At 43.9% G+C, this 7,500-nt stretch overlaps 21 non-coding genes across 21 annotated transcripts in view; all 21 read left to right on the forward strand.

Moving 5' to 3' along the window:
- TRNAV-AAC (transfer RNA valine (anticodon AAC)) overlaps positions 1-67 on the forward strand; it is a 73-nt gene extending 6 nt beyond the window's left edge. Inside the window, exon 1 of the tRNA in view lies at positions 1-67. This exon is cut by the window's left edge and continues 6 nt beyond it. This is a non-coding gene — a tRNA (tRNA-Val).
- A 98-nt stretch (positions 68-165) lies between these two features.
- On the forward strand, positions 166-238 carry TRNAV-UAC (transfer RNA valine (anticodon UAC)). Its single transcript has one exon. It is a non-coding gene; the product is annotated as a tRNA-Val (tRNA).
- Positions 239-671: 433 nt separating this feature from the next.
- TRNAV-UAC (transfer RNA valine (anticodon UAC)) lies at positions 672-744 on the forward strand. Its single transcript has one exon. It is a non-coding gene; the product is annotated as a tRNA-Val (tRNA).
- A 426-nt stretch (positions 745-1,170) lies between these two features.
- Positions 1,171-1,243, forward strand: TRNAV-UAC (transfer RNA valine (anticodon UAC)). The gene has a single exon. It is a non-coding gene; the product is annotated as a tRNA-Val (tRNA).
- Positions 1,244-1,341: 98 nt separating this feature from the next.
- On the forward strand, positions 1,342-1,414 carry TRNAV-UAC (transfer RNA valine (anticodon UAC)). Its single transcript has one exon. It is a non-coding gene; the product is annotated as a tRNA-Val (tRNA).
- A 598-nt stretch (positions 1,415-2,012) lies between these two features.
- On the forward strand, positions 2,013-2,085 carry TRNAV-UAC (transfer RNA valine (anticodon UAC)). The gene has a single exon. It is a non-coding gene; the product is annotated as a tRNA-Val (tRNA).
- A 90-nt stretch (positions 2,086-2,175) lies between these two features.
- Positions 2,176-2,248, forward strand: TRNAV-AAC (transfer RNA valine (anticodon AAC)). Its single transcript has one exon. It is a non-coding gene; the product is annotated as a tRNA-Val (tRNA).
- Positions 2,249-2,346: 98 nt separating this feature from the next.
- Positions 2,347-2,419, forward strand: TRNAV-UAC (transfer RNA valine (anticodon UAC)). Its single transcript has one exon. It is a non-coding gene; the product is annotated as a tRNA-Val (tRNA).
- A 98-nt stretch (positions 2,420-2,517) lies between these two features.
- On the forward strand, positions 2,518-2,590 carry TRNAV-UAC (transfer RNA valine (anticodon UAC)). The gene has a single exon. It is a non-coding gene; the product is annotated as a tRNA-Val (tRNA).
- Positions 2,591-3,022: 432 nt separating this feature from the next.
- Positions 3,023-3,095, forward strand: TRNAV-UAC (transfer RNA valine (anticodon UAC)). The gene has a single exon. It is a non-coding gene; the product is annotated as a tRNA-Val (tRNA).
- Positions 3,096-3,851: 756 nt separating this feature from the next.
- TRNAV-UAC (transfer RNA valine (anticodon UAC)) lies at positions 3,852-3,924 on the forward strand. Its single transcript has one exon. It is a non-coding gene; the product is annotated as a tRNA-Val (tRNA).
- A 98-nt stretch (positions 3,925-4,022) lies between these two features.
- Positions 4,023-4,095, forward strand: TRNAV-UAC (transfer RNA valine (anticodon UAC)). Its single transcript has one exon. It is a non-coding gene; the product is annotated as a tRNA-Val (tRNA).
- A 262-nt stretch (positions 4,096-4,357) lies between these two features.
- On the forward strand, positions 4,358-4,430 carry TRNAV-UAC (transfer RNA valine (anticodon UAC)). Its single transcript has one exon. It is a non-coding gene; the product is annotated as a tRNA-Val (tRNA).
- Positions 4,431-4,528: 98 nt separating this feature from the next.
- TRNAV-UAC (transfer RNA valine (anticodon UAC)) lies at positions 4,529-4,601 on the forward strand. The gene has a single exon. It is a non-coding gene; the product is annotated as a tRNA-Val (tRNA).
- A 433-nt stretch (positions 4,602-5,034) lies between these two features.
- Positions 5,035-5,107, forward strand: TRNAV-UAC (transfer RNA valine (anticodon UAC)). The gene has a single exon. It is a non-coding gene; the product is annotated as a tRNA-Val (tRNA).
- A 426-nt stretch (positions 5,108-5,533) lies between these two features.
- TRNAV-UAC (transfer RNA valine (anticodon UAC)) lies at positions 5,534-5,606 on the forward strand. The gene has a single exon. It is a non-coding gene; the product is annotated as a tRNA-Val (tRNA).
- Positions 5,607-6,204: 598 nt separating this feature from the next.
- On the forward strand, positions 6,205-6,277 carry TRNAV-UAC (transfer RNA valine (anticodon UAC)). Its single transcript has one exon. It is a non-coding gene; the product is annotated as a tRNA-Val (tRNA).
- Positions 6,278-6,367: 90 nt separating this feature from the next.
- TRNAV-AAC (transfer RNA valine (anticodon AAC)) lies at positions 6,368-6,440 on the forward strand. Its single transcript has one exon. It is a non-coding gene; the product is annotated as a tRNA-Val (tRNA).
- A 98-nt stretch (positions 6,441-6,538) lies between these two features.
- On the forward strand, positions 6,539-6,611 carry TRNAV-UAC (transfer RNA valine (anticodon UAC)). Its single transcript has one exon. It is a non-coding gene; the product is annotated as a tRNA-Val (tRNA).
- Positions 6,612-6,709: 98 nt separating this feature from the next.
- On the forward strand, positions 6,710-6,782 carry TRNAV-UAC (transfer RNA valine (anticodon UAC)). Its single transcript has one exon. It is a non-coding gene; the product is annotated as a tRNA-Val (tRNA).
- A 432-nt stretch (positions 6,783-7,214) lies between these two features.
- Positions 7,215-7,287, forward strand: TRNAV-UAC (transfer RNA valine (anticodon UAC)). The gene has a single exon. It is a non-coding gene; the product is annotated as a tRNA-Val (tRNA).
- Positions 7,288-7,500: the final 213 nt, after the last annotated feature.

Raw genomic sequence — 7,500 nt, forward strand, 5'->3', positions numbered from 1 at the left:
GTAGTGTAGTGGTTATCACGTTCGCCTAACACGCGAAAGGTCCCCTGTTCGAGACAGGGCAGAAACATGGAATTTTTTTTGTTGGCACTAATTGGCTGGATTATTTTTCTCAATTCGTTTCTGCATGGCTTGCGGGTTGTGGGTTGCGGAACAATTAATGTCCAAGTTTCTGTAGTGTAGTGGTTATCACGTTTGCCTTACACGCGAAAGGTCCCCTGTTCGAAACTGGGCAGAAACATGGTATTTTTTTGGTTGCCACTAATTGGCTGTATTCTTTTTCTCAATTCGTTTCTGCATGGCTTGCGGGTTGTGGGTTGCGGAACAATCAATATCCAAGTTTCTGTAGTGTAGTGGTTATCACGTTCGCCTAACACGCGAAAGGTCCCCTGTTCGAAACTGGGCAGAAACAAGGAACTATGTGTTCCTTTTAACACAAAGAAAGCCTTTAAATTTGTCAAACTTTGGTTTCTGCAATGGTGGGTTTTTGTATCAACGGGAAGTTTCTGTAGTGTAGTGGTTATCAAGGTTCGCCTTACACGCGAAAGGTCCCCTGTTCGAGACAGGGCAGAAACATGAAATTTTTTTTGTTGCCGCTAATTGGCTGGACTATTTTTCGCAATTCGTTTCTGCATGGCTTGCGGGTTGTGGGTTGCGGAACAATCAATATCCAAGTTTCTGTAGTGTAGTGGTTATCACGTTCGCCTTACACGCGAAAGGTCCCCTGTTCGAGACAGGGCAGAAACATGGTATTTTTTTGGTTGCCACTAATTGGCTGTATTCTTTTTCTCAATTCGTTTCTGCATGGCTTGCGGGTTGTGGGTTGCGGAACAATCAATATCTAAGTTTCTGTAGTGTAGTGGTTATCACGTTCGCCTCACACCCGAAAGGTCCCCTGTTCGAAACTGGGCAGGAACTATGTGTTCCTTTTAACACAAAGAAAGCCTTTAAATTTGTCAAACTTTGGTTTCTGCAATGGTGGGTTTTTGTATCAATGGGAAGTTTCTGTAGTGTAGTGGTTATCAAGGTTCGCCTTACACGCGAAAGGTCCCCTGTTCGAGACAGGGCAGAAACATGAAATTTTTTTTGTTGCCGCTAATTGGCTGGATTATTTTTCGCAATTCGTTTCTGCATGGCTTGCGGGTTGTGGGTTGCGGAACCATCAATATCCAAGTTTCTGTAGTGTAGTGGTTATCACGTTCGCCTTACACGCGAAAGGTCCCCTGTTCGAGACAGGGCAGAAACATGGAATTTCTTTTGTTGGCACTAATTGGCTGGATTCTTTTTCTCAATTCGTTTCTGCATGGCTTGCGGGTTGTGGGTTGCGGAACAATCAATATCCAAGTTTCTGTAGTGTAGTGGTTATCACGTTCGCCTTACACGCGAAAGGTCCCCTGTTCGAAACTGGGCAGAAACATGGAACTATGTCTTCTTTTTAACACAAAGAAAGCCTTTAAATTTGTCAAACTTTGGTTTCTGCAATGGTGGGTTTTTGTATCAAGGGGAAGTTGCTGTAGTGTAGTGGTTATCACATTCGCCTAACACGCGAAAGGTCCCCTGTTCGAGACAGGGCAGAAACATGGAATTTCTGTTGTTGGCACTAATTGGCTGGATTCTTTTTCTCAATTCGTTTCTGCATAGCTTGCGGGTTGTGGGTTGAGGAACAATCAATATCCAAGTTTCTGTAGTGTAGTGGTTATCACGTTCGCCTTACTCGCGAAAGGTCCGCTGTTCGAGACAGGGCAGAAACATGGAATTTCTTTTGTTGGCACTAATTGCCTGGATTCTTTTTCTCAATTCGTTTCTGCATAGCTTGCGGGTTGTGGGTTGAGGAACAATCAATATCCTAGTTTCTGTAGTGGTTATCACGTTCGCCTTACACGCGAAAGGTCCCCTGTTCGAGACAGGGCAGAAACATGGAATTTCTGTTGTTGGCACTAATTGGCTGGATTCTTTTTCTCAATTCGTTTCTGCATGGCTTGCGGGTTGTGGGTTGCGGAACCATCAATATCCAAGTTTCTGTAGTGTAGTGGTTATCACGTTCGCCTTACACGCGAAAGGTCCCCTGTTCGAAACTGGGCAGAAACAAGGAACTATGTCTTCCTTTTAACACAAAGAAAGCCTTTAAATTTGTCAAAGTTTGGTTTCTGCAATGGTGGGTGTTTGTATCAAGGGGAAGTTTCTGTAGTGTAGTGGTTATCACGTTCGCCTAACACGCGAAAGGTCCCCTGTTCGAGACAGGGCAGAAACATGGAATTTTTTTTGTTGGCACTAATTGGCTGGATTCTTTTTCTCAATTCGTTTCTGCATGGCTTGCGGGTTGTGGGTTGCGGAACAATCAATATTCAAGTTTCTGTAGTGTAGTGGTTATCACGTTCGCCTTACACGCGAACGGTCCCCTGTTCGAGACAGGGCAGAAACATGGAATTTCTTTTGTTGGCACTAATTGGCTGGATTATTTTTCTCAATTCGTTTCTGCATGGCTTGCGGGTTGTGGGTTGCGGAACAATCAATGTCCAAGTTTCTGTAGTGTAGTGGTTATCACGTTCGCCTTACACGCGAAAGGTCCCCTGTACGAGACAGGGCAGAAACATGGTATTTTTTTGGTTGCCACTAATTGGCTGGATTCTTTTTCTCAATTCGTTTCTGCATGGCTTGCGGGTTGTGGGTTGCAGAACAATCAATATCCAAGTTTCTGTAGTGTAGTGGTTATCACGTTCGCCTTACACGCGTAAGGTCCCCTGTTCGAAACTGGGCAGAAACATGGAACTATGTCTTCCTTTTAACACAAAGAAAGCCTTTAAATTTGTCAAACTTTGGTTTCTGCAATGGTGGGTGTTTGTATCAAGGGGAAGTTTCTGTAGTGTAGTGGTTATCACATTCGCCTAACACGCGAAAGGTCCCCTGTTTGAGACAGGGCAGAAACATGGAATTTTTTTTGTTGGCACTAATTGGCTGGATTCTTTTTCTCAATTCGTTTCTGCATGGCTTGCGGGTTGTGTGTTGCGGAACAATCAATATCCAAGTTTCTGTAGTGTAGTGGTTATCACGTTCGCCTTACACGCGAAAGGTCCCCTGTTCGAGACAGGGCAGAAACATGGAATTTTTTTTGTTGGCACTAATTGGCTGGATTCTTTTTCTCAATTCGTTTCTGCATGGCTTGTGGGTTGCGGGTTGCAGAACAATCAATATCCAAGTTTCTGTAGTGTAGTGGTTATCACGTTCGCCTTACACGCGAAAGGTCCCCTGTTCGAAACATGGAACTATGTCTTCCTTTTAACACAAAGAAAGCCTTTAAATTTGTCAAACTTTGGTTTCTGCAATGGTGGGTGTTTGTATCAAGGGGAAGTTTCTGTAGTGTATTGGTTATCACGTTCGCCTAACACGCGAAAGGTCCAATGTTCCAGACAAGGCAGAAACATGGTATTTTTTTGGTTGCCACTAATTGGCTGTATTCTTTTTCTCAATTCGTTTCTGCATGGCTTGTGGGTTGTGGGTTGCGGAACAATCAATATCTAAGTTTCTGTAGTGTAGTGGTTATCACGTTCGCCTCACACCCGAAAGGTCCCCTGTTCGAAACTGGGCAGAAACAAGGAACTATGTGTTCCTTTTAACACAAAGAAAGCCTTTAAATTTGTCAAACTTTGGTTTCTGCAATGGTGGGTTTTTGTATCAATGGGAAGTTTCTGTAGTGTAGTGGTTATCAAGGTTCGCCTTACACGCGAAAGGTCCCCTGTTCGAGACAGGGCAGAAACATGAAAATTTTTTTGTTGCCGCTAATTGGCTGGATTATTTTTCGCAATTCGTTTCTGCATGGCTTGCGGGTTGTGGGTTGCGGAACCATCAATATCCAAGTTTCTGTAGTGTAGTGGTTATCACGTTCGCCTTACACGCGAAAGGTCCCCTGTTCGAGACAGGGCAGAAACATGGAATTTCTTTTGTTGGCACTAATTGGCTGGATTCTTTTTCTCAATTCGTTTCTGCATGGCTTGCGGGTTGTGGGTTGCGGAACAATCAATATCCAAGTTTCTGTAGTGTAGTGGTTATCACGTTCGCCTTACACGCGAAAGGTCCCCTGTTCGAAACTGGGCAGAAACATGGAACTATGTCTTCTTTTTAACACAAAGAAAGCCTTTAAATTTGTCAAACTTTGGTTTCTGCAATGGTGGGTTTTTGTATCAAGGGGAAGTTGCTGTAGTGTAGTGGTTATCAAGGTTCGCCTTACACGCGAAAGGTCCCCTGTTCGAGACAGGGCAGAAACATGAAATTTTTTTTGTTGCCGCTAATTGGCTGGATTATTTTTCGCAATTCGTTTCTGCATGGCTTGCGGGTTGTGGGTTGCGGAACCATCAATATCCAAGTTTCTGTAGTGTAGTGGTTATCACGTTCGCCTTACACGCGAAAGGTCCCCTGTTCGAGACAGGGCAGAAACATGGAATTTTTTTTGTTGGCACTAATTGGCTGGATTATTTTTCTCAATTCGTTTCTGCATGGCTTGCGGGTTGTGGGTTGCGGAACAATTAATGTCCAAGTTTCTGTAGTGTAGTGGTTATCACGTTTGCCTTACACGCGAAAGGTCCCCTGTTCGAAACTGGGCAGAAACATGGTATTTTTTTGGTTGCCACTAATTGGCTGTATTCTTTTTCTCAATTCGTTTCTGCATGGCTTGCGGGTTGTGGGTTGCGGAACAATCAATATCCAAGTTTCTGTAGTGTAGTGGTTATCACGTTCGCCTAACACGCGAAAGGTCCCCTGTTCGAAACTGGGCAGAAACAAGGAACTATGTGTTCCTTTTAACACAAAGAAAGCCTTTAAATTTGTCAAACTTTGGTTTCTGCAATGGTGGGTTTTTATATCAACGGGAAGTTTCTGTAGTGTAGTGGTTATCAAGGTTCGCCTTACACGCGAAAGGTCCCCTGTTCGAGACAGGGCAGAAACATGAAATTTTTTTTGTTGCCGCTAATTGGCTGGACTATTTTTCGCAATTCGTTTCTGCATGGCTTGCGGGTTGTGGGTTGCGGAACAATCAATATCCAAGTTTCTGTAGTGTAGTGGTTATCACGTTCGCCTTACACGCGAAAGGTCCCCTGTTCGAGACAGGGCAGAAACATGGTATTTTTTTGGTTGCCACTAATTGGCTGTATTCTTTTTCTCAATTCGTTTCTGCATGGCTTGCGGGTTGTGGGTTGCGGAACAATCAATATCTAAGTTTCTGTAGTGTAGTGGTTATCACGTTCGCCTCACACCCGAAAGGTCCCCTGTTCGAAACTGGGCAGGAACTATGTGTTCCTTTTAACACAAAGAAAGCCTTTAAATTTGTCAAACTTTGGTTTCTGCAATGGTGGGTTTTTGTATCAATGGGAAGTTTCTGTAGTGTAGTGGTTATCAAGGTTCGCCTTACACGCGAAAGGTCCCCTGTTCGAGACAGGGCAGAAACATGAAATTTTTTTTGTTGCCGCTAATTGGCTGGATTATTTTTCGCAATTCGTTTCTGCATGGCTTGCGGGTTGTGGGTTGCGGAACCATCAATATCCAAGTTTCTGTAGTGTAGTGGTTATCACGTTCGCCTTACACGCGAAAGGTCCCCTGTTCGAAACTGGGCAGAAACATGGAACTATGTCTTCTTTTTAACACAAAGAAAGCCTTTAAATTTGTCAAACTTTGGTTTCTGCAATGGTGGGTTTTTGTATCAAGGGGAAGTTGCTGTAGTGTAGTGGTTATCACATTCGCCTAACACGCGAAAGGTCCCCTGTTCGAGACAGGGCAGAAACATGGAATTTCTGTTGTTGGCACTAATTGGCTGGATTCTTTTTCTCAATTCGTTTCTGCATAGCTTGCGGGTTGTGGGTTGAGGAACAATCAATATCCAAGTTTCTGTAGTGTAGTGGTTATCACGTTCGCCTTACTCGCGAAAGGTCCGCTGTTCGAGACAGGGCAGAAACATGGAATTTCTTTTGTTGGCACTAATTGCCTGGATTCTTTTTCTCAATTCGTTTCTGCATAGCTTGCGGGTTGTGGGTTGAGGAACAATCAATATCCTAGTTTCTGTAGTGGTTATCACGTTCGCCTTACACGCGAAAGGTCCCCTGTTCGAGACAGGGCAGAAACATGGAATTTCTGTTGTTGGCACTAATTGGCTGGATTCTTTTTCTCAATTCGTTTCTGCATGGCTTGCGGGTTGTGGGTTGCGGAACCATCAATATCCAAGTTTCTGTAGTGTAGTGGTTATCACGTTCGCCTTACACGCGAAAGGTCCCCTGTTCGAAACTGGGCAGAAACAAGGAACTATGTCTTCCTTTTAACACAAAGAAAGCCTTTAAATTTGTCAAAGTTTGGTTTCTGCAATGGTGGGTGTTTGTATCAAGGGGAAGTTTCTGTAGTGTAGTGGTTATCACGTTCGCCTAACACGCGAAAGGTCCCCTGTTCGAGACAGGGCAGAAACATGGAATTTTTTTTGTTGGCACTAATTGGCTGGATTCTTTTTCTCAATTCGTTTCTGCATGGCTTGCGGGTTGTGGGTTGCGGAACAATCAATATTCAAGTTTCTGTAGTGTAGTGGTTATCACGTTCGCCTTACACGCGAACGATCCCCTGTTCGAGACAGGGCAGAAACATGGAATTTCTTTTGTTGGCACTAATTGGCTGGATTATTTTTCTCAATTCGTTTCTGCATGGCTTGCGGGTTGTGGGTTGCGGAACAATCAATGTCCAAGTTTCTGTAGTGTAGTGGTTATCACGTTCGCCTTACACGCGAAAGGTCCCCTGTACGAGACAGGGCAGAAACATGGTATTTTTTTGGTTGCCACTAATTGGCTGGATTCTTTTTCTCAATTCGTTTCTGCATGGCTTGCGGGTTGTGGGTTGCAGAACAATCAATATCCAAGTTTCTGTAGTGTAGTGGTTATCACGTTCGCCTTACACGCGTAAGGTCCCCTGTTCGAAACTGGGCAGAAACATGGAACTATGTCTTCCTTTTAACACAAAGAAAGCCTTTAAATTTGTCAAACTTTGGTTTCTGCAATGGTGGGTGTTTGTATCAAGGGGAAGTTTCTGTAGTGTAGTGGTTATCACATTCGCCTAACACGCGAAAGGTCCCCTGTTTGAGACAGGGCAGAAACATGGAATTTTTTTTGTTGGCACTAATTGGCTGGATTCTTTTTCTCAATTCGTTTCTGCATGGCTTGCGGGTTGTGTGTTGCGGAACAATCAATATCCAAGTTTCTGTAGTGTAGTGGTTATCACGTTCGCCTTACACGCGAAAGGTCCCCTGTTCGAGACAGGGCAGAAACATGGAATTTTTTTTGTTGGCACTAATTGGCTGGATTCTTTTTCTCAATTCGTTTCTGCATGGCTTGTGGGTTGCGGGTTGCAGAACAATCAATATCCAAGTTTCTGTAGTGTAGTGGTTATCACGTTCGCCTTACACGCGAAAGGTCCCCTGTTCGAAACATGGAACTATGTCTTCCTTTTAACACAAAGAAAGCCTTTAAATTTGTCAAACTT

Source organism: Rhinoderma darwinii, chromosome 4 (assembly GCF_050947455.1).
Source record: "Rhinoderma darwinii isolate aRhiDar2 chromosome 4, aRhiDar2.hap1, whole genome shotgun sequence".
Classification (NCBI taxonomy): domain Eukaryota; kingdom Metazoa; phylum Chordata; class Amphibia; order Anura; family Rhinodermatidae; genus Rhinoderma; species Rhinoderma darwinii.